The 27,735-nt window shown below is 38.4% G+C and overlaps 1 protein-coding gene across 6 annotated transcripts in view; it reads left to right on the top strand.

Annotated features, from left to right (window-relative positions):
- The window catches only part of IL1RAPL1 (interleukin 1 receptor accessory protein like 1), a 676,350-nt gene that overhangs the window by 291,086 nt on the left and 357,529 nt on the right, over positions 1-27,735 (top strand). The gene's annotated exons all lie outside the window — the stretch shown is intronic.

Here is a 27,735-nt window from a genome sequence, read left to right as displayed (position 1 = left end):
TCTGTTCAAGCATGACAAGTTTACAACAAAACAACCTTCAGTGTGATAGACAGAAAAGGCCTTCACCTTGCAGTGACATAGGAATGACTGATGTTATGATCACCACCACCACTCTGTCATCAGTTTAATTGCACTCTTCAGAGTGATTGTGCTAAAGTTGGACTTGATGATTTAAAGGTTAACTATTCATGGTTTCAGCTTAACCTTGTTGCCATCCTTCTGAGATAAGTCTGATGTTTGGGCCCTTTTCATGTGTTACTCTCGAGTGGAGTATAACCATGTTGACAGCAAAGTGGGACTGTGGTATTAGCACTGCAGCCAACACCACCACTTCTTCCTGCAACAGCCATGTGTTGCATGCAAATGTCTGCAAAGAAAATGCAACGCTCAAGGACCTGCTTGCACATAGAGGATTGGTATCGTGTGGAGCCCTTGCACATGAGAAAATGCTTGTGCATTGGAATTTCTCTGCAGACAACTGTGTGCCAGACACAGCTTTGTTGCAGAAACGACTCATGCTCTTGGGGACAGGGCTAAATGTGAAGCTCTGATCTGCTGTCAACACAGATATGCCCTACATGTGAATAACACATGACTACAGGTCTTGTAGTTCAGTAATTAGAGTCAGGAATAAAGACCAGAATCCAGCGAACTGTTTATACATGTTCAATAATGCTTTAGACTAACCTTTATATCTGGTATTTTTATGTTGTGAACTGCTCTGAGATCTACAGATGAAGGGCAGTATACAAATATAATAAACAAATAAACTAAACCTAATACCCTAGCCTGGCCCAATGCCCAAAATATTTGGAGGGTATCAAGTTAAGGGAGACTGGTTTAGGCTTAAGTTTATTGAATGGTAGTTACTGTAACTTACACACTGAATACCAAAAGGCTATTGAAACTGAAATCACTTGAGTTTTTTTGCCTAGCGAAAGGTATCTCTTCAAATCCCAGATTTTGGGAGGGCGGGGCAGGCGGGGAGTTGCTTAGACAGGGCTTTAACAGTCATATTTGTATTTTTTTAATCACTGTAATCTCCCCTGATGACTCATAGTAAAAGAAAGAAACAACAACATGGTATCTGAAGAAGTGAGCATGCACACGAAAGCTTATACCCAGAACAAACTTAGTTGGTCTCTAACGTGCTTCTGGACGTTTTTTTTTTATTTTTTTATTTATTTTGACTGTGTCAGACCAACATGGTTACCTACCTGAATCTAACAACATAGCTTGCAGTTTTGCCAAAGTTTCAGCACAGGTCAGGGAGCTTCCCCACACTTGGCCAGGAATAGACAGCAGTAGTAATTCACTTCTTCCAAGGCATAGACTAACCACAGTTCTATAAAGTAAACTTCTGGGACTTGCTGCAGGGGAAAGGAGAGGCAGTGGTAGAAGTGTCATTGAGCTTTTTTTTGTGAGGTCACTTAGAATGCTGCCAAAGGCTTGTGCTTTTGCAAATGTTTGGTTGGAACACTTGCAAAGACTTGTCTTACCGTTTGACGGGCAGCAGGATGCTTGTACATATGACACAGGACTTGGCTGGTTGTTCCAAGAGATTCTATTATTTTATCCATCTTGTAATTTGATATATTAGTTGTATTAATGGACCATTATAGCTGGTTAAAAATCCCTCCCATGTATCTGGGTGACAGTGTACAATTTGCATATTATGAAATAACTGACTTGTTATTTAAAAATAGGACAAATCTTTTCATATTTGAAAACACTTACTGGCCATAATTCAGCACAGAGCTAAGCACACTTAGGCCTGTGGAAACAAATGGCTAGAAACATGCTTTACTCTGTGTTGGGTTGGAACCATTAAATCTAGGTGTAGACAAATTACCTCACCATAGCAAGATTAGGTTGCTTGATGATCTGTTGTAAATTGCAAAAAGATGATAATGAAACACGTACATTTTAGGAGATTGTTATTATTTTAATACTAGAGTGTTTAGGACTAATAAAAGAGAAATAATTTATATTGCAATCAGCTTTATATACACAGTTACATTTTATAAGCTCAGGAGTGCATTTGTGGACATGGAGTTGTAGCCAAAACATATCAGCAGCAGATCTAAACATGTTAATATTTAAGGAAATACCTTTAAATCCTGCATCACAGTACCTTATTTGACAGTTTTCATAATGGCGTTGGCTTCTCATCAATCCTTCTCTCAGGTTCAGCTTTCCTAGAAATCAATTGTGCTTCCAAATTTTATTTTTAATAGTGCACTCCATTGTTTCCTTTATTTTCTCAAACCATGCACATGAAATATTTGGATAACACAAAATTATAAAACTTAGTTATAAAAGATGAACATAGGGCAAAACACAACTTATCAGATATTGCTATATACTTTTGAATGTGTACCTTTTAAGCCAACACTAGTCATACACTAGGCATGCTGTATCTTGAAACATGAAAAACCTGTGTGGTTTTAGGAAAATAAGATTTTTTTTCCTTTCTAGAATCAACCCACTGACTTTATTTTTATTGAATGCAAGGTTGAAGGTTACAGGGCAGGAATCCCACAAACCATCCTGAAATGCCCAAGTCAAAGAATGCTAAGTAAATCATTCCACAATAAAGTAAGCCATAACCTTAAAAAATGTAAAGAGGCAAATCCAGTTCTAAACAAATGGCTCAATTTTTCTTGTCGAATTGCCATAGTGGCAGAGCATTTCATAGAACCTTTATGGTTCCACACGTCTACAACATTACAATGCAGACTTACAATAAAATACTGTATGAGAGATTTCCCAGTGAAACTGGCAGCACAAACCTCCAATACAAAACCATATTGTATTGGAATATTTCTAAGATAGCACACAACAGACAGGACAGGAGAAGAAGGCAAGACATAAAACCTGAACTAAGTACTAAGGATATGGTACAGCGCCAGCTAATGGTTGGTGATGTTGCATATATATTCATTACAATATATCTGTTACACAACATAGTCTTTTTTTAAAAAAATCCAGCAGTTCTTCAACAGCATTGGCAATATAAGGGAAAAAAAGAAACACTGCTTCTCATAAAATTTCATCTAATTATGGGGCCTATCAAAAAGTCATTAAAGTGCTACAAGGAGAGGCAATGTAAATAGAAGATACTTCAGCCCAGAGGCATTACAGCAGGAATCCTCATGAAAATGAATTATTAAATAAGAGAAACATCTGAATACTGATATGGCATCTAGAATCCATCTCTCACTACAGTTTTACATAAGGCATTGAACAGCAGATACATTCTTCATAAGTCAGCAACTACATAATTCTCCTAACTACCCCTCCCCAACCGTTGTATGTGGTTGCTGAACCAAGGACACAAATTTTAGAGCTATACATCACTTCAGAAATATGCAGACAGTTCAAGAAGTGATGACCCCCAGCATATTAAACCATGAACATTTTGATCTTTGGCTCCTTAAATAATGCCACTTTTGTTCAGTACATTTGGGCATAAATAGTACACTTTGACATCAGGGTACAAAGTCCAGATTTTGAGGGGGGAAAGAGACTCTTTTACATGTGAACTGTCAGATGAAGTGCAGAGCGCAAGAGAAGGTCAGAGTGTACATTGAAAAACAAGGAAAGCACTGATAAAAAATTCATTAGCCCAAAATAAATTTCTGGATTAAAAATATTAACAAAATGTTTATCGCAACTAAACATATTGTGGTCACGATGGCATTCAATACTTCAGGCCTCTATGGCACTGATTTGCTACGTGCAAAATTAATCCAACCACTATATGATCCTACAGTGGCATAGTACAACCTCTGTCTGCCTTCACTTGCATTCATCACTGCTCCAAGAAGTGACTAAAAGCAAATAATGTACAAATTATTGAAGAAAAGCGGCCAACTCAGGTCAAAGAATTTGAGACGTACGCATTGAGAAGTATACATTGCCTAGACAGTTTGGTTCTGATTGAAAGGGCATAGCTAAAATTGTACACTTGGCAACATTCAGTGAATCTTGGAAAATAACTTCTCAAATGTGCTTACATTCTAGAAGAACCCAGAGTAGTACTTTTAAGCATACTATTGTAAATATATGCTATACCAACTTTGCATTTTTAAAAAGACCTATCTATGAGTCAGTGTTCTGAATCCATTTTGCAAACTCTTTAAAATGTACAGATGATTTTGAGTCTTTTATGTGCTCTTTAATGATTAAATGAGATATTATATCTCTCTTGGGGTAAGTATATCTCTCTGCTGTAATAGGTGCTGTCTTATAAAGTACATTTTGTGTAATCTCACCATTTGCAATTTGGAATATATTGTTATCATTCAAACTTGCATATTTGAAAAGTGAACATGATTGCACTCATTTTCCTTACTTGCAGGTGCTAGTTGTCTAAATCAGTAAAATTAGCTTTCCCTGCAGTTAAATGTGACTACAAAAAATGCTATTTATCTCCAACCTGGTATCTCATCCTGTTTTGGACCCTGTCTGGATCCATTTGAATAAAGAGCTAAAGAATTCTATATAGAAATGTTGATCCTCTTTGAGAAACAGTTTGAAACTATATTAAAAGGAACAAATTTTAATGGATCCCCACACTCTTCATACCTTATTACTTTCTCTTTCTTCTTTGGGGGGTGGAATTCTTAAAAGTCGGAGGGGAGATCCTATGTGGTAATTCTTGGATATACTGTAGTTAATAGAGATTTTTGACAATTGAACCACTGGGGGTAAAATCTTATCATGTGCTGTTTTCTCTTTATACCAACATAAACCAAGTGTAACCACAATTTTTGTTAATGGATATTGTCAAAGTGATGCAGTATAGATCAACATCCGGAGGTGTTCTAGTTCCCAATAATAAGCACATCAATTTTAGTTATTTGAGGAACACACAAGACTGAAAGCCAAGGACAATGTTAAATTTTTCACTTTCAGTAGGCCCATGTGGACCAATCTGAAGGTCAGCAGTATTGTTCCTTGGCAGCTGTACAACCTAATGAACTGATTCAAGCTTGTGATAAAAACAGGGTCTGTTTTGACAAATAGCTGTTGGATCACATAATACAATTTTGGAAGTTCTCTTATTTTCCCTTCACCAGAGGTGCAAACACTTTCTGCAGCTGTAATTTTTATGTGAGCAGATTGGTGTAATTGATAAGCAGAGTGGTTCTGGGCAGTGATTCAAAATGAGTTTGATGAAAGGCCAGGAGCCTTTCCATTTCAGGTTTCTGAGGATGACTCGGCATTTTGTTCTTAGGGGTTGGCTTTAATGATCTTGATAGTTACTGACATGTTAGTCTTCTCAGCATCCTTTCTTCTTTTTATAATTAAATTGAAAACTGGCACACACACAAAACTAATGCTCTGTCAGGTGCCATAGATTTGCCTTGCCTAGAATAGGAAGACTTCACAGTCAGGCATTATTCTGCTTCAATTGATCCTAGGAGAGATGAGAGTGGCAGATTCTGACCAGCAGATCCAGTTATTCATTCACTGGAAAACAGTCTTTCTTCATGAATGATGGTTTTGCTTTATCTGAGCAATAATGTATTTAAATGCATTTGTTTTTAATCATATCATGGATCCAAGTCTTTCTTTTCAGTTCAGAGGGGGATATATTGAGATATTGACAATGCATCATTGGCCTATATGCCAAAACTCCCTTTCCTTTTCTTCTTTTGTAGATGTTGACAGGCCTAATTTATTCTTAATGTTTCCAGGTGTCTTTTTCTTTTGAATTCATGGGGCTGTGTAAATGTATATCCTGTCTAGTATATAAAGAAAGGTGCATTCACTTTTGACATACACTTGTGGGAAACCAGTTCTTTCCCTCCTCTAAACTCTCTCTCTCTCCCCACTCCTCTTTTGTCTTTAGTCATTTGCTGTAGCTGTTGAATGCCGAATATTTACAGATGGGAGAATGTAACAACCAGGAGACAATAGGCCTTTTCAGGCAATCAGTATGAGTATGTGATGTAGCTCATGTGTGTAAGTGAGGAAGTCCCATTCTTAGATGCCAACATACAGCATTAGTCACACACCCAAGCAAAGTACAATAGGCATCAGTATGAAGGAAGTCCTATAGGCATATGGATGGATGCACATTTGTCTCCCTCCATGAGGACCCTGACCAGACAGGGCTAGTTCACATTCCCATGGAGGAGGATATACACCTATTCATCTATATGTACACAGGCCTTCAGATCCCAGTGTAAAATTAAAATTAAATTACTACATCTTGCCTTCAAATGTTTTGAATCAATGCTGGTTTGGAGCAACATGTTTCTCAGTCAAACTAGCAGATGGCAGTTACTACCACTTCTCCCCATTCTATTCTTTTTTTCAGAATTACTCAGGAATCCTCTGGAGAGAAGTACTTGTTAGTGTCTTTCTTAAAGGGAAAGATTCTATAGGTTATTGGGAACCCTAGGAACCTGTGGTGAACAATGAGAAGGAGCTACCCAGGTTAAAGCCAGGAACCTATCACTATTTTGTCACTGGATTAACAAACAAGCAAGCAAGCAAGCAAGCAAGCAAACAAACAAACAAACAAACAAAACCTAGCAAGACTAGCTGTGAATCCCTACACTCTAGTGATACTGCTAAACCAAATGTCCCAATCCAAAGGGTTAATCATGCCCCTTTTATGTTAAGACAAGTAACTATAGTGTTTCAACTCTCTATTTTCTTTCTCTGTTTCTAATTTTTTATCTAATCTAATCTTTCTAATTTTCTTAATCTCACCCACTTCTGACTCTCATGAGATGTGAAAAACTGCTGTGCATGTAATATTTTCTTCTTCTTGGTTCTTTCTCTTTTTGCATTGTGAAGTTGAATCTCTAAGGTTCCTGTTCATTTCCTGTCCCATTAGGCAAACTCTGTGTCTCTAATCTCTCCCCTCTATATCTACAATAGTAACTAAGCATATGGTCCAGGAAGTGTGTGGGTGAGTTAGCCTGTGTAATATCCTATTAATATTTTTTTTTAATTCTGTATGCTTCTGTAACTGCATGTTACTTATAAATCATTTATAGTGCTATGTTCTTGACTTTAAAGCATTATTCTTTCACATATGAAAAAAATTGTTGTATTCCTAGTGTGACTCTTGCTAGTTCTCTGGAAAAAGCACGTTCATATTGGTTCTTTATTGGTTGGTGTTAAATCCCACAAAAAAGCAAGGTATTGATATTCAGTGCAATCCTGCCTGAAATGTACAATTGTCTTTAGCAGAAATCCCAAGAACAGCTAATTCCCCAAATCAGAACTACTGTGCTCTTCCCTGCTGCCCTCACTCTCTTGTTAACTCTGTTCAGTAACACCTAAACAGGGCTACTGTTGTGCTCTCATCTGGGAAGAAACAAGCAAGTTAGAAACAATTAATGCAAAAAATTCAAATGCAGACATGGGTAGTCTTAGTTTCTTCTCTCATTGAAACCACACTGTAGTTTTTATTATCAACCATTGTGCGTCATGTTTTGCTCCTTAGATTTAAGTAATAAAAGCACACAGAAATCTGTCATGGCAAGCAAATAATTGTTTTTGTTTTCCAAGAGTTGTCTTGGTCTAGGCTATATTTCAACAAGCAGCGTCGCTGCAGGTCTTGTGCTGAGAATTGGCTGTGGCATATTTAAAAAGAGGCTATTCCCTGCTCTTGAGTTTGTTTTTTTCTTCTTGTTTTTGCAACCATTCTAAATCTCATTTTGGCTTACATTAAACAAACACTTATAAAATAGGACAAAAGCAGAACAGTGTCTCTTTCTTAGAATTTACGAAATAACCACATCATGTGTACCAAGAATTCAGGCGCTCAAGGAACCTATCTCAAATCTTTTGTATTTATATTTTCTTGAAACAACAACAGTCACCGCTACCTTTTTAGTTTGAGAAATTTAATCATTTCCATAAAAAGGAAATTCTTTGAAGAAATGTGTGGTTTTTCTAAACCACTTAGGCACCATTTATTTCCATTTATTTGAGAAAGAAAACTCAAATTGAGAGCAAACATGACAAAAACACACACACTAAGTATGAGTTATGCAAATAGCACAATAGTTTCTTGTTTGGAGAGCACAGTCAGAAGTACAGTAATAACTTGGGTTACAGACGCTTCAGGTTGTGCATTTTCGGGTTGCGCACCGCGCTGAACCCGGAAGTACCGGAATGGGTTACTTCCGGGTTTCGGTGCTCCCACATGCACAGAAGCACCGAATTGCAACCCGCGTGTGTGCAGCCATGGCGCTGTGGGTTGCGAATGTGCCACCCGCATGGGTCATGTTCGCAACCCGAGCGTCCACTGTACCATATGTGAAATAACTTTCCCTGCTCCATATATGCTCTTAAAATAAAACATAAATGTTTCTGCAGGAGCCTTTCCCAACCTCATGCCTTCCAAATGCATCAGAGTAAAATAACCATCAACCCTATCCAGCATGGTGCCCATTCTTGAAACCTTGCACCTAATATATGTGTATTTACCTAAGAAAAGCTCTTGCAACACCAGTCCTTCCCACTGAGCACACCTGCTCTATTGCCTTTAGCTTGATGCAATTTTCCCTTTCTGCCTGCTCCTTATGGCAGAATTTGTAGAAATTTGACTGTGATCTTGTCTATTACTGTATTTTGATGTAAGCTCATTCCCGGGTCAATTCTCAAAGCTCAGTCTGTCTCCCAGAAACATTTCAAGGATGCTTTTCTACCCAACCAAATCCTCCAAAGTTAGCCACACTCCTGTTAAATTGAAAATTGCACTTATTTCTGGGCCAGCTTAGCCAGACTGACAACAATGAGCCTGGGACCTCAGAGGATAGTGTTTCCCTGAGTGTCTGATTAAATTCCCCCAATTACCTATTGTTCCTGAGGATCTTACTCCCTCAACAGAGAAAATAGGTTTACCTGTATACCAAAATACATACATTAAGAAAGTGTGGTAACAAGTTTCATGTCTTACTCCTCATCATTCTCCCTCCTCATTTCTTCCTTTGGACTGTACAGTCCAGTTAAAATTCTAGAGGAAGTAAAACTGTTGAAAATGAAGTGAAGAAAAAAATACCTGTCTATTAGGGCCAGAAGGGTAATGAAGAACTGCAATTATATTTGTCTGCTAGCCAGAGTCATTCCATTTCAAGAGGCATTCAATGCCCTAAATAAACTTTATTCTTCACCTTTGTAATTAAAAAGGATTAAATTCATTAAAAGCAGTAAAGCTGATGGACAATATGCTTGCCAAATGAAAGTTGAGGGAGAGAACTATTTAAATTTCACATACTGCTTTATATAAGAATTGCATGTGTTTATCAAATTACCTAGCAGGCAAAGATGAAAGTAAGAAAACTTTCATCAAAAGGAAAGGCTAAATAGTCAGACATCACAATCGTCAACACATCAAATGGAAAATAACTTCCACAGAATCCTACAATACTTTCATAGATTGTTTTGAGATTTATTGTATTTCATTTTATATATTAATTTATTACTTTTTAAATTGCATTGTATTGGCTTGGCTATAAAAGTGGAATAAAAACAATGAGTTTCATCCAATTAAATTCTACCCTATGTTAGTAATGTTCATTAATTTTGTTTCTCTATGCTGAGTGTGACTAATATTGCTACAACCAATAATTAGTAAAACTGAACATCAAAATATATTCTCTCCCCCCCCCAAAAAAACCCCAACATATAAATACCCTAATATAACTGAGGCATCTTCTTAGCCAACATACAGTTAGTTAGCATAGAAACACAGTAGGCATAGGTTCTGCTCAGTGCCAGATTTGTGTATAGGCTAAGTAGGCTAAAGCCTAGGGCCTCTAAATCTAGGGGGCCAGCCCACCCACTCCCCAGCGGGCAGTCTCCCATCTCCTAAAATTGCAAACCCAAGTCTTCATGCGAGGGCAGGGCAACTCGGGCCTCTAAATCTGGGGGGCCTCATCAGCCTGCCCACTCCCCAGTGCTGCAGTCTCCCAATCTCCCAAAATTGCAAACCCACGACTTCATGCAAGGGCAGGGCAACTCAGGCCCAGCAACTATGAGACTCACGGTTAGCCAGTGGGGCCCAATTTGTGGGGTGCAACTTGAAATATATATATATATATATATATATATATATATATATATATATATATATATATATGGTAGAGACCCAGTTCACAGCCAAAGTCTGCAAAATGTTAGAGATATAAATAAAATCCATCTCGATTGCCCCGGTGCAGAGGCCCCCTTAGGAGCGGCACGCGGGGCCCCAACTGCCTTAAGGTCAGCCCTGATGAGACTGTGCAGGGGTTGGACTGACGAGCCCTGTACCTTCTAGGTCCCTGGTGTTACTATTCAGACTCAAGGACTTGTTATGGAAATAAAGGGGAGGCACTTATTGGAAATCAGTTTTGTCACTCCCCCGCCCCAAACCCTGAGGCAATGAGCCCAGCCACTTTTTATTCACAGCCACATAAGCACTACACTACAGCATGGCCATAAATCTGTACATTTAACCGCTGAAATATACACCCAATATGTAGCAATGCAGATTTATGTTACTGCTTTATGAATGAACATTGTGTTTTATGAATGGACTCTGTATTTTGTGAATTACCTAAGAGCCACCAATAGGGAGCTCTAGAATCTGACAGAAAGTTTTGAGAATTTTAATTCTAGATTAAGATAGATTACTTAATTGAGAAGGGGATTGTAACAAAAACACTGGGGTCTAATTTGAATAGTAGAGTGCCTGGTATCTGGTGGGCAATCTCATCCTTTATTTCCACACTGTGGCTGCAGACCAAATCACCTGTCAGGAGAGTTATAAGATCCAGGTGAAGGTCAGATGCCTTGTCAATCCCAGCAGGTATATAAGAAGCCTTCGCCCTGGCCAGGCCTAGAAATACTTGGAATATTGCTTGGAATATTGCCACTATGAAGGTTTAGATCTAGCTGTCATCTAGCTGTGGTGGAGCTGGAACCAGTGGTTGATAGGGCCAAAATCAGCAGTGCTTGGGACTGGAGCCAAAAGTGGCCAGAACCACACCTGTCTTTCAGCCACCCCCACCCTTTTCCCCCTCCCCTCACTGCCACCCCTTTTCTCTCACACACTTTCTTTCTCTTTCCAGCAACTTTCAAGGAGGACAGAGGTCTGGACTGCTCTCTTACAGATGGCTTTTCCCATTTCTTCCTGCTGCTACATCCATTTCAGCATATGCTCTTGCTTTTCCTCCATCCTCTCCCCCACCTGCATGAAATTAGGCTAAAGGCTGCATCGCTGTTTAAAATGGCTAACTTTCATTCTAAGAGTTTAATGGATTAGGCTGAAGTTTGACTTTTAAGTTTCTTCATGTGTATTGTCTGTTTTATTAAGTTTTCTATCTAAAAAACCCCAAATCGACTCTGAGTAAACTTGATGTGTCTGCATTCATATTACAATCTACAAGAGAGTATGGAACAGTCTTATCCTACAATTTGCACTCTACATGAACCAATCTATATACACTACATATATAAGCAGAATCACTTCATATTTTTGTTTCTATTAAACCTGCCCCTCATTATTGATATTCTGAAATCTCAGAAGTCTTTTTTTAAATGATGGTCTGTACATTTCCACTAATACATACTTTAAAGTGATGAATCAATTGGATTCTGTAAAAGAAGGCTGCCTTGCAAGAAAAAAAAGAGCTTTTATGTAACTTGGTGCTTGATTTCCACCTGAACAGTAAGAGGCTACAAACCTGCTTCCTATATGAATGGAAACAGCTCCTCATAAGGCCCCCCTGTGACTTTTTCACCCATAGTTACTGCTTCTGCATACCATATGCAGCTGCCATCTTGGAGTGATTTTCTTTGGGACCCTATTGAGGAGGGCATGGATGTTGCAGAATTCCATCAGAAATGGGAACAGAAGCAGTAATTGCTGCAATTCAGGAATGGAAATCACACAAACATATATGAACTGTATTTGGGGTTTTTTATACCACAAATGCTACCTAAATAATTATTTTCTACTTTGTTTTGGACATTTCCATTTCCCTGAAAGAAATTGAAATTAATTTGGTAATTAATTATGTTAGTTTTGGCCATAGTGGATAGTGAGTTAAGTAACTTAGGTTTTAGCAGAAGCTGAATGATAGTGGAATGGAAGCAATGCTTATTGTGGCGAACAAAGGACAAGACAGAAACTAATGCCGCCTAGTGTGGGGAAAATGTTAAATACTCTCTCTTCCTCACTTCACTCCCAATCCTGATTAACTTCTCGTGGCAGTTGGGAATTGGGGCAGATATGGAAACGAGAGAGAGAATCTTTTTTGGAAAAGAAAGATGTAAATTAATAGTGCTGATTCTCAGAATGTAGACTGGGTGGTCGAAGACCAGATCCAGGTGTTTGTAGCACTCTAGGTGTACTCCATCATGGAGCTTAGGAATACTGCTCAATATGTTGCCAAAGTAAAAGGACATCCCTTTGAAACACATTTTCGTGACAGGCATTATTGGTTTTTACAAAGCTCTAAGATGTCTTAAGTAATCATTATGTTAAGAGAAGCTCTGGAGTTATATTGATCACTTGAACTAATTCTTCTCAGCTTGGATGCAAAATGCCTGGATTGGATTTATACTGCAAATGCAGGTTCTATTAGTCACAGTTAAGCTTGTGAGTTCTGCTAAGTGTCCAAAGGGGTTTTTAAAGTTTACATAGTAGCTAAGAAAGCTGAATGATTGATGATAAGTTGAGAGGGATAAAGCATTTGACTCAGGTGACTTTGGAAATGCCGTGTTTAAATCGAGGTCACAGATTGAGGTAAAGGTATGAATTATGGAAAACTGCCAAAATCAATCTTGCAGGTTTGTCTAAACGGAAAAGACAGGGCTTCATGAAATACCTCAAATGTATTTTCATACGGTTAAGGTTTTTATCAGATATTTATGCTCGTTTGTACATTCGTATCCCATCTTTCTAAAAAATCAAACACATCCTAAATCACAAAAAGTATTTATAGTAATTCTAACAATAAGATGAAATAAACAGCAAGTAAAACATGTTCCATTCCATGTTGTAAATAAATAAATAAATAAATAAATAAACAAATAAATAAATAAATAAATAAATAGTTAGTGCTGGGTCAATCTTTTCTGACATTCAGTTGTCATTCTGAAACTTGGCATTTCTCAATGGTATGAAAACGTTCCCAAAATAACTCTATCTTCTTTTCTTTTTTCTTGCTTTCTGCATCTGTTCACAACTGCCGTTCTAGTAGTTCAGAACTGTGTTTGAAGTATGATCAGATACAGAAATCTTGGAATATTGTGTACAGTTCTCGTTGCTGCATCACAAAAATGACAGACCTGTAAAAGTTGCAGAAAAGAACAGCCTAGATTATCAGAGGCAGAGAGCAACTGCCCTATAAGGAAAGGCTATATTTAGAAAACTTCTTCATGCACTACAAAACAACTTGATGAAAGAGTAGGAAACTGTTCACAAGGGGCAGATTTTTGGGGCAATTGGGAAATCCTTATTTTAAAAATGCAGAATTGGGATAAGTAAGCACAACTAATACATGCTTTCAATTCATATTTTAATCGAAATGCTGAATTTATTATAAACAACTTCTTCAACAATTGATTTTGTCCTACTAGATAAGTTTTAAAGAATGTGCTGAACACGTTGTAACTTTTCAACTTATGATGTATTCTTTTAGCTTCTGAAATCTCTTGAAATTTGGAATTATATCGTTTATATTTGTTTATGACTTAAGTTGCATAGTGGTTTTTCTCTTTTTATACTTTGAAATTAGTTTATACAGGTGACATTCTGATCTGGCTTATGGTTTCTGCTTGGGCAGAAAGTTTTATAGGAAGAGAGTAGGAATACAGAGCAACTTGTGCTCTGGGTAGAGATCTGTATCTGGCAATGTCATATTATTAAATATCCTTTTGTGTAAAGATTTAATAAAACATAAAGGGAAACTTTATTTCTTATGGAAGACTATGTATACTTTATGAGAAATGATGTCTGTGTATATTATGAAGGAATTCAATTCTGTTGTGATCTCATTAGAAGCTTTTAAAGAGATGGAAGTTGATTTTGAAAATGCTGCTTTTTATGGTTTGACCTTATGCAACATATATGTTCATTATATATTCAGACACAAATGTATGTTAAATGTTGAAGATATTCTGTGGTCATTAAGTCTTATAATGAGTAATGTATATGCAAATTACATGCAATTGCCAAGATTGCACTTTTAATTCTCATCCTTTATCAGTAAGATTTATTGTCAGTTCAATTTGCATTAAAGTATTTTAATCTGCTGACTTTGACTGTAGTTAGATTCTATTATAGATTATGCTTCCATGATGTTTTAGTAGTAAGCATGGTAATTTAGATTCCCTCTACCATAAAGAGTTGGGAACAATTATTCTTACAAGACCATGATGTATATACGGCAAGCCAAATATCATTTCAGTGAATATTAATAATAATAACAATAATCTGAGGACATTCTGGGAGCCTGTGACTTAAAAGCATTTGGTCACATAAAATTAATACATTATTTCACTACTAAACGTACTCATTTCTACAAGAATCCATCTGCTTTCCTAGAGCATATTTTATGAGATGGAGGAACAGGAAGTTTTAGTGGTTCACATTTCCTGGTTCCCATCAATAGTTGAGATGAGTGTCCAGGACCTGGCCCAAAAATGTGATTTATATTAGTTTAATTGTCTCACTTGTATATCTACCCTTGATCTATTGTTGTGAGCAGTTAACATAAGAAGAGGTGACTCACTGAGTTATAGTAGTTCAGATTTTATGAATGGTGAAGTGACATCTGATGTTGAAAATGTTTCTTCAAGGAACTGATCTGTCATCTTCTGTCAATCATTACATTACTTGCATGAGTTGGCCATTTGTATGAACAGTTTGTATCCAAGAGGGAGAGTTCAGCAGAAGTGTGGAACACTTCTGTTAACCTCCAAGAAAAAGCCCCCACTGTGGATATTCATATATGTTCCTCCAAAGAGAAACTTGCAGTAACGTTTACTTTGGCTTTTCCTGCTAGCCCATTTGGCAAGTGGAAGATCAATGTTTAATTTACCTTCATAATATATATAGGAAATAAATCCTAAATTTATAATCAGAATTTTTATGCTGCTTTTGTAAACCTGTCCTTTTGCTTCATAGGGTTAGACAACAGGAACTTGTGGAAATCAGGATACTAGTCTTAGAGAAACTATCAGTTAGGGATGGTTCTGCAAATACTACAGCAATAAAGCCTTACAGCATTATCCTATGTATCTGAAAGTGCCATTGAGCTTAATGAGACTTGCCTGCCTTTAAGTATGCACAGGATTGGCAGTCTTAGGAAATTAACACAACTTTGCCTTAGTAGTTTTCAAAATTGCCTTTTTAAGGCTGTTTAGGATAGAAACTATCTTGCCATCTTCGAAAAGGTATACCATGGGACAACTTATGTTCAGAAGTGAATAAAATTGATTAAATGTTGTTGAACAATATGCACTGCTGGATTTTTATTCTGTATTCGTTTGCATGATATAGCAAAACTGTTTTATGAGATCTGTTATGAGTCACTAGATAATTTCTAAAAGTGAACACATTTGCCTGTGTTATGGTTAATTCACAGGCTTCATTTTCATGGTTTGGAGCATTGGTAATGAATGAACCCTCTCCTCCTTCCTCCCCTTTCTCTGACCTCCTTATACCCATTACGAATTACTTCCATAGTTTGTCGTTGAATGCATTTGGTAATCCTATATAGGTGTAATAAGCCAAGATAAGAATGAGGCTTTTGCCTACCTACACATCCTCTTCTGTTCTCATTTTGTGGTATCCCTGAGTGAAATGTGGAAGCCTTCAATTAACCATAAATTCCAGCTTTGTCTGCAATTTATTGTGAAACTATGACTACCTGCTTTAGAAAAAGAAAGGATCTTAAACAATGGTTCACATGGATTTAAGGATCCTCATTTGTTGTGAAACTGGTAACCATTGTTTCCTGGTTCAAATTAACATTCAAACAAGCTGCTGTGTCCAAACTATAATCTGATAAAACTCACAAACCAGAGTGAAGCCTTTGCCATGCCAGCAAATCTCAAAAGCATAGTACAGGTATGGACGCTAGTGGCAATTTTATAAATAGACATTGTTTGTATAATGTCCTGTACATTGCCGATCAGAAGGTCGGTGGTTCGAATCCCCGCGATGGAGTGAGCTTCCATTGTTTGATCCTAGCTCCTGCCAACCTAGCAGTTCGAAAGCACGTCAGAGTGCAAGTAGATAAATAGGTACCACTCCGGCAGGAAGGTAAACAGTGTTTCCATGCGCTGCTCTGGTTCACCAGAAGCGGCTTAGTCATGCTGGCCACATGACTGTACGCCAGCTCCCTCAGCCAATAAAGCGAGATGAGCGCCGCAACCCCAGAGTCGGCCACGACTGGACTTAATGGTCAGGGGTCCCTTTACCTTTAAATACTGTAACTCCTATTTTCTTGAGCTGAAAAAGAGCCTTCACATGCCGCCATGCTGTGAAATGTATTTTGTTGTTCAGATGCTGAGGTTGCATAAATGTGGCTCTATTCATAATTCTCCATTAACAATGTTGTCAAAATGGGTTTTGTTGATCTGATAGTGGCCTAATACTGCAAGGATATCTCTTGAGCTGCTTGTTTTCCTGGAGATGACTGCAAGTTTCTCTGCTGCTTGGAAACTTCAAGGTCTATAAGACGTGAGCTAAGCAATGCACAAGCAAAGACATCACTAATGCTTGTAGCTATCTTCATTATCAAGTCCTCAGGGCCCTGTGCTCTAGGGGACTAAGGAACCGGAATGCACTGTTCTTTCTGAGAACATTGTCCTGGTACAAATGCTTCTGTGTTTCTATATAGAATTGTTTCTATTCCCGCTTTTTAAATCTAGACCATGGGTAGGCAAACTAAGGCCAGGAGGCCAGATCCGACCTAATCGCCTTCTTAAATCCGGCCAACAGTCCAGGAATCAGCATGTTTTTACATGAGTAGAATGTGTCCTTTTATTTAAAATGTATCTCTGGGTTATTTGTGGGGCCTTCCTGGTGCTTTTACATGAGTAGACTGTGTCATTTTGACTGCATAATCACCAGTATTCATAAATGAATACGTATTGGAATTAGAGGATATTGAAGACTTAAAAAAACCACAAAAAACCACAGTACTTTTCCATCTATAAGGCACCCCCCATGTATAAGAACCCATTTTTGGAGACTCAATTTTAGGAAAATGAGGGGAGATGGCCCAAAGTTGTTGAGCCTCTCCCCCCACGCAGCTGCGGGCACGAAGCACTCCCTAGATCATTTCCCACTTGCAGCAGCATCGCGGGAATTTGCGCTCCCGCCAGCCATCCGGATGGTGGGAGCAAAACCTCCCCCGATGCAGCCGTGCGCGGGAAACTGTTATGTACTGAAGTTCTCACCCTGGGCCAGCAGGGGAATACTGTAGATAGTTATGCAAATGAAGGATCGAAAGTGACGTTCAGTGATTGGATAGTTTTAGAAAGTTGTTACAGTAACAAGGTACTGGAGCTCTATATAAGCAGGCTGACTGAGCCCTTCAGCTTAGTTCAGTTCTGGCCTCAGAATAAAGAAGAGCTGTTTGAAGAATCGCTGTGTCGTCTGGTATGTTTGCCCACAACTCAACAGAAACAACCCCGGGAGCGCGCAGCTCCTGTCAACAAGCTGGCTGGCAGCACACAACTTCTTCCCCCCCCCCCACGCAGCTGCGGGCAGGAAACACCCCCCAGATCACTCGTTGCAGCATCGGGGGAAGCCAATGAGTGGCGCTCCCCCCGCCCCCGGCCACTATCCGTGTATTGGACGACCCCAGTTTTTTTAAATGATTTTTGAGTCAAAAAACCTCGTCCAATCACGTAAAAATATGGTAATTCTGTAATCCAGGTTTCAGGGAAACAACATAAACAGACAAACACCTATAGCTTGGACTGAACAGACCACATATCTATATAGGCTAATAATCAGTTTGTTATATGTGGTGACAACCCCATTTATTGACATGACCAGGCTAGATATGCTGACATGGATAGCCAGCTAGCCCTTAGCAAAATTCAGCTCATAGAAAACTGTACCCAAATAGTGCCCATTCCCTTACAGTGATTTTTAATTTATTTAATTTTAATTTATTAAGAATAAACAGTTTATTAATCTGACAGTTATAAATACCTGTTTATGTTAGGGAGATAAAATGAGAGAAACATTTTGTGTGTGCATAAGTATCTACTATGACAACTTGTGAAAAAAAATATAATTTTAGGAATAATAGATTCATTTAGTTAAAATGTTACTTTTTAAATATAATTTTAAAGCATCATGTTTCAAAGAATGACTTTTTGAAATGTTTTGTTTCAAGGCATGAATTGAGTCTGAAAACACACAACACAAATTTATTTCTCTTTCTGCAGAGAGAGATCAAGATCCAAAACATTGTATGGGAAACTCTCCTGGAGATCATAGAACTGAACTGTTTTACGTAAAGATGAATAGAGCTAAATGTGTTTTAGCTTCATAAATATTAGCACTTAGGAAATAAGTTCAGCCTTAGTAGGAATGATGCCAGACTGCCATGTCTCACTATCAATCAAAATTAGGCAAAAAAAGAATAACTAGGAACTGGGCTTTTAGTGTTGGCGCTCCAGTCCTCTGGAATGTGTTACCAACTGAAATTAGACAAATGCCTAGTGTCTTAATATTTAGGCAGTTGTTAAATATGTTTTTGTTTATTGAGGCTTTTCTTGAAGTGTCATTTTATAGAGTATTAATTGCACAGTTGTAAAAATGCTTTAGGTAAAGGTAAAGGGACCCCTGACCGTTAAGTCCAGTCATGGATGACTCTAGGGTTGCGGCACTCATCTCGCTTTTATTGACCAAGGGAGTCTGCGGTTTTCTGTAGACAGCTTCCGGGTCATGTGGCCAGCATGACGAAGCCACTTCTGGTGAACCAGAGCAGCGCACATAAACACCGTTTACCTTCCCGCCGGAGTGGTACCTATTTATCTACTTGCACTTGATGTGCGTTCAAAATGCTAGGTGGGCAGGAGCTGGGACCGAACAACAGGAGCTCACCCTGTTGCGGGGATTCAAACTGCTGACCTTCTGATTGGCAAGCCCTAGGCCCTGTGGTTTAGACCACAGTGCTACCTGCGTCCCCAAAAAATGCTTTAGCTATATTTAAAATCCTTTCATTTGATCCAAAAAGGGTCAAGTGCATGAGGGCATTAATATGGCAGCTAGACCCAACTACTCAGCACTGGTCAGAGCCATCATTCTCAGAATGGAGAATCTGGCAGGTGTCAGCACTGGCATGTCTGGGGAGCCTAGAACTGATCAAGGATGCCATACGCGGATGCTGGTCCTGGGAGAGTCAGTGAGCAAGAAAATAAAGTCTATAAAGCAACTCCCCAAAACTGCTGTGAGAAGTAATCTAATTCATGTCCTTGTATGTACAGTATAGGAGAACCAAAAGAGCAGCAAATAAATCTGGCTATCACCAAAAAAAGTATTTCTTTTGGAACACTAGTCAAGAGTAGAGACAACTTATGGAACAAAATGTATTGTCATAAAAATAAGGAGGAAGGGTCTATAAAGCTACCAACTTTAATGTAACAGCAGCACATTTATATCTTTAAATAAAACAAAGTTGAAAGTTATTTTAAAGTTTTCAGGATGACTGTTTTCAAATTTAATTTTCACTTACTTTTTTATTTATGGCACCTTCATTGAACTAGGTGAAATGCACTGTCAGGAAGATTAGTTTTATTTGGCATCAGTAGATATTTCAAGATGAATATGAATGATCAAGAGGCTGAATAAAATGTCAATCCCACACTCCCTTGATTTTCCCTGCTTCAGTATTCTTTTTATGGCCACAGCCTACTTTTTCCTCCACACACTTACAGTATAAAAGTCTCCTTCTAGCCTTTGATTCACAAATCAAAATGGGCATTATTTGCAGCACTACAAATGTGAGGTTGCAATTTTTGTTGCTACAACACACGTTGTGTGTAAACATTGGTATCTAGCTTCCCCTGTATTTATGTTCCTGAAATCAGCAAATTCCAAACATGTGCATGTGGATAACTAAATATAGAATTAGTTTATGTTTAATTACACCCCCCCCCAAAAAAAATGTAGAGAAAATGGCATAAGTGGCAAGGCTCACTGTTGTGTAATGTGATACAATACAAATAATACAATTAGGATTTTTATCTTGTATATACCTCAAGACAGGCTTAGAAAATAATAATTTCAGGCCCCAAATCATTTACAAATATTCATGGGCTGGATAGGGATCTTGAATTCATTTCTTCTCATCCAGAATATAAATCAAGGCATCCTGCCTGCATGAAACATTAGCAGGTTAGAATTTCCAGTCTCAAAATATTTGTACAGCTGTATAATACTCTGAGCAAGCTACTGCATATTTCATCTACAATTAAACCAAGATCTGACATTTAGAATATTCGTGTTTCCTCAGTGAATTCCCAGATCCCTCTGCGTTAGACACCAGGCATCTATAGTTGCTAATAAGATGCATATTTTGCCCCTTGTGGATGAAAGATCCTTGGGATTTTTTTGAACGCGCAGGGTGGGGGGAGGTGGTTTGCAAGAATCCTAGTAGTATTGCTTTAAGAGCAACAATGTCTCTTATTGACAGAGTATTCTATTGCTGGTCCTGATTTCTGGAAGGAGATGTGTTACAAAGTGGAACCTCAGAAGGCAAATATGAATATTCATATTCTCACTGAATACATTTACATTTATACATATAGCATAACATCGATTGATTCAGAGAGAGAGAATGTTTGTGTGTAAATGAAGCTCTAATTTCTATAGTGTTTAAGGGAGTTCTCATGTTTTGCTGTGCAAAAAGTGGTCTGCCTGACATTCAGTGTTCCCAGTTTAATTCTATGCACTTTGTAAACAGGAGTTTAAATAAGCTATCTCACACATAGTAGCTCTACAGTGATTTATTGTTTGTCCCTTGTGACTGACTTCTTACATGCCCTCTGTGCCCTTAAATATTTGGCAAGCAGCGTACATGACCTAAATGTTTCACACTTGGGCCTGATGTGAATGGGGAGCCCTCTAATAATTGCATCCCCCAATGCAACATATCTCCTCAAGTTCTTCCAGTATTGTTCTGTAGTGCTTCACGTCAGAGAATTCAATTAACAAGAACAATGTAATGCTGCAGTGTGTGTGTGTTTCATCTTGCTAAATGGAAGCTGTATAGCAGTCAAAAAAGGCTTTTTTTTAAAAAAAAAAAAAAAAAAAAGGTTAAATTGGGAAGGAATAAAATTTAAAAGTAGAATCACCTGTCAACATGTCACTTTAACCTTGAAGAAAAAAGTCTGTCAACAGTTACTTTATTTGACAGTGTCTATTTTAAACTTTTGTTCCACATTGCAAAGAAGTTTAAAATGAATTACATTGAACCTGGCTTATGTGAATTCTTGTCACCACGTTTGCTTGTCTGAGACATTGTGATAATTGCCTAAAAAGAGGAACTGAGGGAAACTGCAGCCTTGAACCAAACAAACAAACAAAAAACCCTCTTTCTCCCAATACATCACCAAGTGATTTTATTGCCTAAAGTTAGAGAAGTTTCATATATTAAAAATATAATGAGTAGAACATGCATAGCTTATGCCCCCCACACCATTACACCAAGGTGGCAACATGTCTGTTTTTCTTTCTTGACTGTGACAGACTGTATGTATATGTAGTAGAGAGCTGTAATTGGCCTGGTTCCCACCTGTATGCAGAGATGGGGGAAGAGGAATACATATAGCCACCTTACAGTGTACAGTGCCAGGTATGTCTGGTGCACTACTGTCTAGGTATTGTTATTATTTTTAAATATTTCTACCCAACACTTCATTGTTACTGATCCTAATAGAATCATAGAATCATAAGAGTTGGAAGAGACCACAAGGGCCATCGAGTCCAACTCCCTGCCAAGCAGGAAACACCATCAGAGCACTCCTGACATATGGTTGTCAAGCCTCTGCTTAAAGACCTCCAAAGAAGGAGACTCCACCACACTCCTTGGCAGCAAATTCCACTGTCGAACAACTCTTACTGTCAAGAAGTTCTTCCTAGTGTTTAGGTGGAATCTTCTTTCTTGTAGTTTGGAACCATTGCTCCGTGTCCGCTTCTCCGGAGCAGCAGAAAACAACCTTTCTCCCTCCTCTATGTGACATCCTTTTATATATTTAAACATGGCTATCATATCACCCCTTAACCTCCTCTTCTCCAGGCTAAACATGCCCAGCTCCCTTAGCCGTTCCTCATAAGGCATTGTTTCCAGGCCTTTGACCATTTTGGTTGCCCTCCTCTGGACACGTTCCAGTTTGTCAGTGTCCTTCTTGAACTGTGGTGCCCAGAACTGGACACAGTACTCCAGGTGAAGTCTGACCAGAGCAGAATACAGTGGCACTATTACTTCCCTTGATCTAGATGCTATACTCCTATTGATACAGCCCAGAATTGCATTGGCTTTTTTAGCTGCCACGTCACACTGTTGGCTCATGTCAAGTTTGTGGTCAACCAAGACTCCTAGATCCTTTTCACATGTACTGCTCTCAAGCCAGGTGTCACCCATCTTGTATTTGTGCCTCTCATTTTTTTTGCCCAAATGCAATACTTTACATTTCTCCCTGTTAAAATTCATCTTGTTTGTTTTGGCCCAGTTCTCTAATCTGTCAAGGTCGTTTTGAAGTGTGATCCTGTCCTCTGGGGTGTTAGCCACCCCTCCCAGTTTGGTGTCATCTGCAAATTTGATCAGGATGCCCTTGAGTCCATCATCCAAGTCGTTGATAAAGATGTTGAATAAGACCGGGCCCAAGACAGAACCCTGTGGCACCCCACTAGTCACTCTTCTCCAGGATGAAGAGGAACCATTGATGAGCACCCTTTGGGTTCGGTCAGTCAGCCAGTTACAAATCCACTGAGTGGTAGCATAGTCAAGACCGCATTTTACCAGCTTCTTTACAAGAATATCATGGGGCACCTTGTCAAATGCCTTGCTGAAATCAAGGTAGGCTACATCCACTGCGTTCCCTTCATCTACCAGGCTTGTAATTACATCTAAACTAGCCAAGTATTCTTGTACTGTCTCCTTAGTTATTCTGGGCTGTGTTTCCTCTGCTGAATCATTTGCTCCAAATTCTTCAGGTCGGGCATTGTTTTCTTTATTGGAGAAGACTGAGGCAAAGAAGGCATTGAGGAGTTCAGCCCTTTCTGTGTCCCCTGTTTGCATTTCACCATCTTCTCCTCTGAGTGACCCCACTGTTTCTTTGTTCTTCCTTTTGCTACGAACATACCCATAAAAGCCTTTTTTGTTGCTTTTAACCTCTCTAGCAAGCCTGAGTTCATTCTGTGCTTTAGTTTTTCTGACTTTGTGTCTAATAAAATATAGCATAGCACTACAAGATAACCGTTAAAATTCATATTAAAAATCAGAGGACACTGCAAAAACTCCATAGGCTGATATCACATAAGTACATAGGAAAAGGTTTTAAGTTTGTGCTGAAAGCAGAGTTGACACCAACCATATCTCCAAAGGGAGGTTGTTGCACAACCAGGGTACCATGACCCCAAAGACCCCACCATGTGTTAATGCACAAACATTTCTGGAATCCCTTGAAACGGAATTAAAAGAACTTCTTCTAAAGGGCACTTGAAATTTCAGAGCTCTCCATAACCAATCAATAAGTGTTACAGTGCTTTGAATAGATTAGGAATGTAGTAGATTTGAACATTTATTATTTAAGGAAGCCCTGCAGCAGTGTGTAGAGGGTGGAGGCACTCCCATGTCAGTGGCAATAGATGGTTTTGATGTGAAAGTTTCAGGTTAATTTTGTCCTAGCTTGTTAAATGAGGAGAACTACTAAATGGATCAGAATAGTGTTCTTTGGTAGCATTAAGACTCAAACGTGAAGACAGTTGAATTGCATGGAAAGCAAAATTCACACTAATTTTGGTTTCATTTGTCACCAACTGCCATGCAAATTCAATGCATAGTGTACAGTGGACATGTCTTGGGAGATCATGTGCACTGGACATAATTACATTGTGCTTCACCCTGTGAGAGTTTGCTGTGTTTCTGGACATAGAGTAGACATAAGCAAGAATTCATTTGTTTGTTCATGTGTGTTGTTTCTTCATACTTTGATTTTCCTCCGTTTCTTTATGTTCTCAGATGACACTCACTGAAATATACATGTTGTAATATTCTTGCAGTACCAAATACCTGGGCAATGTGGGGCATGTCATTGTCAGATAGTTTGCTATCTCTAGTGCTTTAGTGGGTGGAGACAAAGCTCCACCATTCCATCACTGTTTTTCTGTAAAAATCTAGTGCATATCAACAGAAAAGATCCTGCATTAGACATCTACATTTAAATGTAAGCAAACAGCTTACTGGCTATGAGAAATGAGGTGCTGGAGGTGAGCTGAGGCAAAGTAGAATAAATGATAAAGCCACTGACTTGCATGTTCCTATTTATTTAAAAACTAACCTTTAAAAGTAAATAATAGTTTATGTCTAGGCTACATGCCAAATACTTCCCCGTCAAAGGGCTTTGCAAGTACTATATTATTCTTACATAGGGAGAAAAATGATCAAAGAAACTGGTGAGCCCATTACAGGGTGCAGACAAAATTTATTACAACATTAGGCTTTATCCTTGGGTTGCAAGAAATAGAGGAAATGCAGGGAATTGCATTCTATCAGGCTATTGCAACTCAGCTATTTACTGAGGTGTGTTGGTCAAAAACCTTACTGCCTTCATGATTTAGGATTTCCCTAGAAATGCAGTGAACACGAAAGGAGTTTCAGCCATCAGTGAAGTGGGTATTTTAGGCTAGTATATTTTGCACCACCCTGAGATCTTAGTAATACGGACAAGGCAAAAATGAGATTTTGTAATGGAAGGGTCATGAGCAGTTCAGCCTTCAGATACCTGAATGTAGCTCATATGTTATGCGCAGAAGAACAAGAAAGGCCCCAAACAGAAGTCTGCATGGGCATTTGGCAGATCGGCAACTTGGAGATAAATCTCATGGATCTGAATTGCACGTTGCACACGTACAAATCTCAATAGTTCCTGTCCCTAGACCAGGAATATGAAACCTGAGGACCTCCAGATATTGCTAAACTACAATTCCCACTATCCTGTGGCAAACAGCTGAAGGGCACCTGTAATATTGCTATGAGTTTAGAGTACCAGGCACCCCTAATCCCAGGATCCAGCAAGTGTCAAAATCTAATCACAGCTAATTAAGCCAGTTTCTTGTTTTGAGGTGATAATGGGCCGTAAGAGAACAAAGGATCAAGTGGACTTGGTGTGAGATGGCTAATGGGTGGAGCTCCCTCTCAACAGATAAAGTAGGAGTTTAGAGTAGAGAGGTTAGTGATGTGGCAGAGAAGCAAACAGCAAGCTGGAAAGCCAGAGAGGCAGAGCAATGGTTGATTTCTGTTGGAATCTAAGGCTGCAGCTATGGGAGAAACAAGATGCTCTTGAGGTGTTAATGTTGTGAACCCTTCCATTGTAGTCTCAGGTTGTATATACGTGTATACAAACCATATATCCTAAAGACACTACAATATCCACTGTGCCTCATTTCCAAAAGGAAACACAAAACCCTGGGTAAGCACCTGGAACCTGGAATCTCTCACTGCTCAGAGATTGGGGTGGTGTGCATCAGTACAAAAGGCTACAGTGAATAGATCGTTGTCCCTCTAAAAAAAGTAATGTTATGAACTTGGTAATGCTGATGTAATGGAAACAAAAATTAAAGCAAGTGCATTTAATGGATGGTGATTCCTAGCCTCTTTTCACCTCTCACTCAGACTGGCACATCAGCGATTTAATCAGATTTCTCCTTAGAACTCCAAAATTAGTGGTAGTGTGATTGAATGAAGGTCACTAAGATAGAACCATAACACAGTATGTAATGGTTGTTTTGACTTTCTTGTATTTCAATATGACCAGGTCTGCTTGCTCCCTCCCCTTTGCAACAAAAAAGCTGGAGGAAAGTAATTTTCAACTTCAATAAAAATAAAAATAAAAAAGCTTAATATGGTAAATTTAAGGTCATAATTTGAATGTTATTTTCATAATTTTAATATTATATTGTTTAGCATTCAGATGCATGTTTAGCAGCAGTAATGTTATTTTTTTATTTTTTTAAAGCAATAATAGCTGTCCTGTATCGTATAGTTTTTCCTCCTGCACTGATAAATAATCTGTTAGTTAATAGTGATAGAGAGAGAAATAGGGAATTACAAATACGGTTGTTTAGTGTGCCAGTGATTCATGTCCCAGGATACACCTTGCTATACATTGTAACTTGCATTGATATGGAGCAGGTTTGAGAGACCTTTATGCATTATTTAAATAGGAGTTTTCTGTAGGAAATGTAACCAAAGTCAATACATTCAAGAGCAACAAAGATCCATTCACAGTCAAGAAATATCTAGGGTAGTCACTTACCCGATATCTTTTCCCAGTGGCCCAATTAACATCATAGTATGGCACTAGGCTTTCCTTTCCCCATGAAAACAGACACTGATATATTCTGAAATATGCAGTGACCTTGTTTATATCAAGATCTCCAAAACAGGATAATAATTCTCTGTCATCCAGTCACCATTAATGGTTCAAATAGAAAGCCATCACTGAGCAAACATGACAAAAAAGTAACCCATTTGGATATGCACACTATAAAAATATAACTCACTGCATTTTTATGTTGAACAACCTGTGTGTATCCAGTGCTCACATTTACAGAACAGGCCACAGCGTGTCTCTGTATGGGGAAAATTTCCGTTTTCTGGATCTTAGGCAAGTCAATTGAAAAATTGTGGTTTGGCTTAACAACTAAAAAAACTCAACATTTTTGAGTAAAAAGCATGGCAACCCTAAGTGTGTCAATATAAGATCCATTAGCTCTGCATTCATTTATTTCCAGAAATCAAGAACTCCTGTCACAATAAATTAGTTGTTTTGTTATTTGCAGATCATGACCTATATGTGCAATGGGGGTGGAGAAACACAGAACTGAATAGACCACTGGTACAACCTTTTGCTGATATCTGTGCAGACTCATACATGGTCAGATTATCTTGGGAGAATGTTTTTGCAGGAAGAAATCATTGGTGAGAAGTAAAATGAGGAACAAACAAGAGAAATGAGACCTGGAGCTGAGGAAGGCGGTCCAGGCATGGTTTGGAAATAATGGCCCTGCTTCTTCACAAATGTTCAGGACTGTTATTTATTTATTCAACAAATATATATCCATGCTGTCTTTTAATTTCATAAGGCATCTTCCATTCATATATGACGACAATAGGATGATGATTATGGTGATGTGATCTGGTATAATGTGATCACCAGTCATCTCAAAATACTTGAGGAACAAAAAATGCAATGGAAATCATGAAACAATAGTAAAATAGTAATACGGTAGCATAACTTTAAAGTAGCTGTAAAGCAATAGATATCACTATTTATTAAAAGTAGCGGTAAATACATCAGTCTTGATCTGAAATTATATATTATAGTCTCTAAAGTCTCTATACACTCACTGCATTTCCAGTGCTAGGTTTTAAATCTAAGTTCACATGATGCTATCTAAAATGCCTATGTATCCTGTGCTTTATTATAAAATACTGCTGTTTGTTGAGTTGCCCTCCAAAT

Source organism: Podarcis erhardii (genome assembly GCF_964252035.2).
Source record: "Podarcis erhardii genome assembly, chromosome: 4".
Taxonomy (NCBI): domain Eukaryota; kingdom Metazoa; phylum Chordata; class Lepidosauria; order Squamata; family Lacertidae; genus Podarcis; species Podarcis erhardii.
The sequence above is the reverse complement of the archived record's forward strand: the minus strand, read 5'-3'. Positions and strand labels throughout refer to the sequence as shown.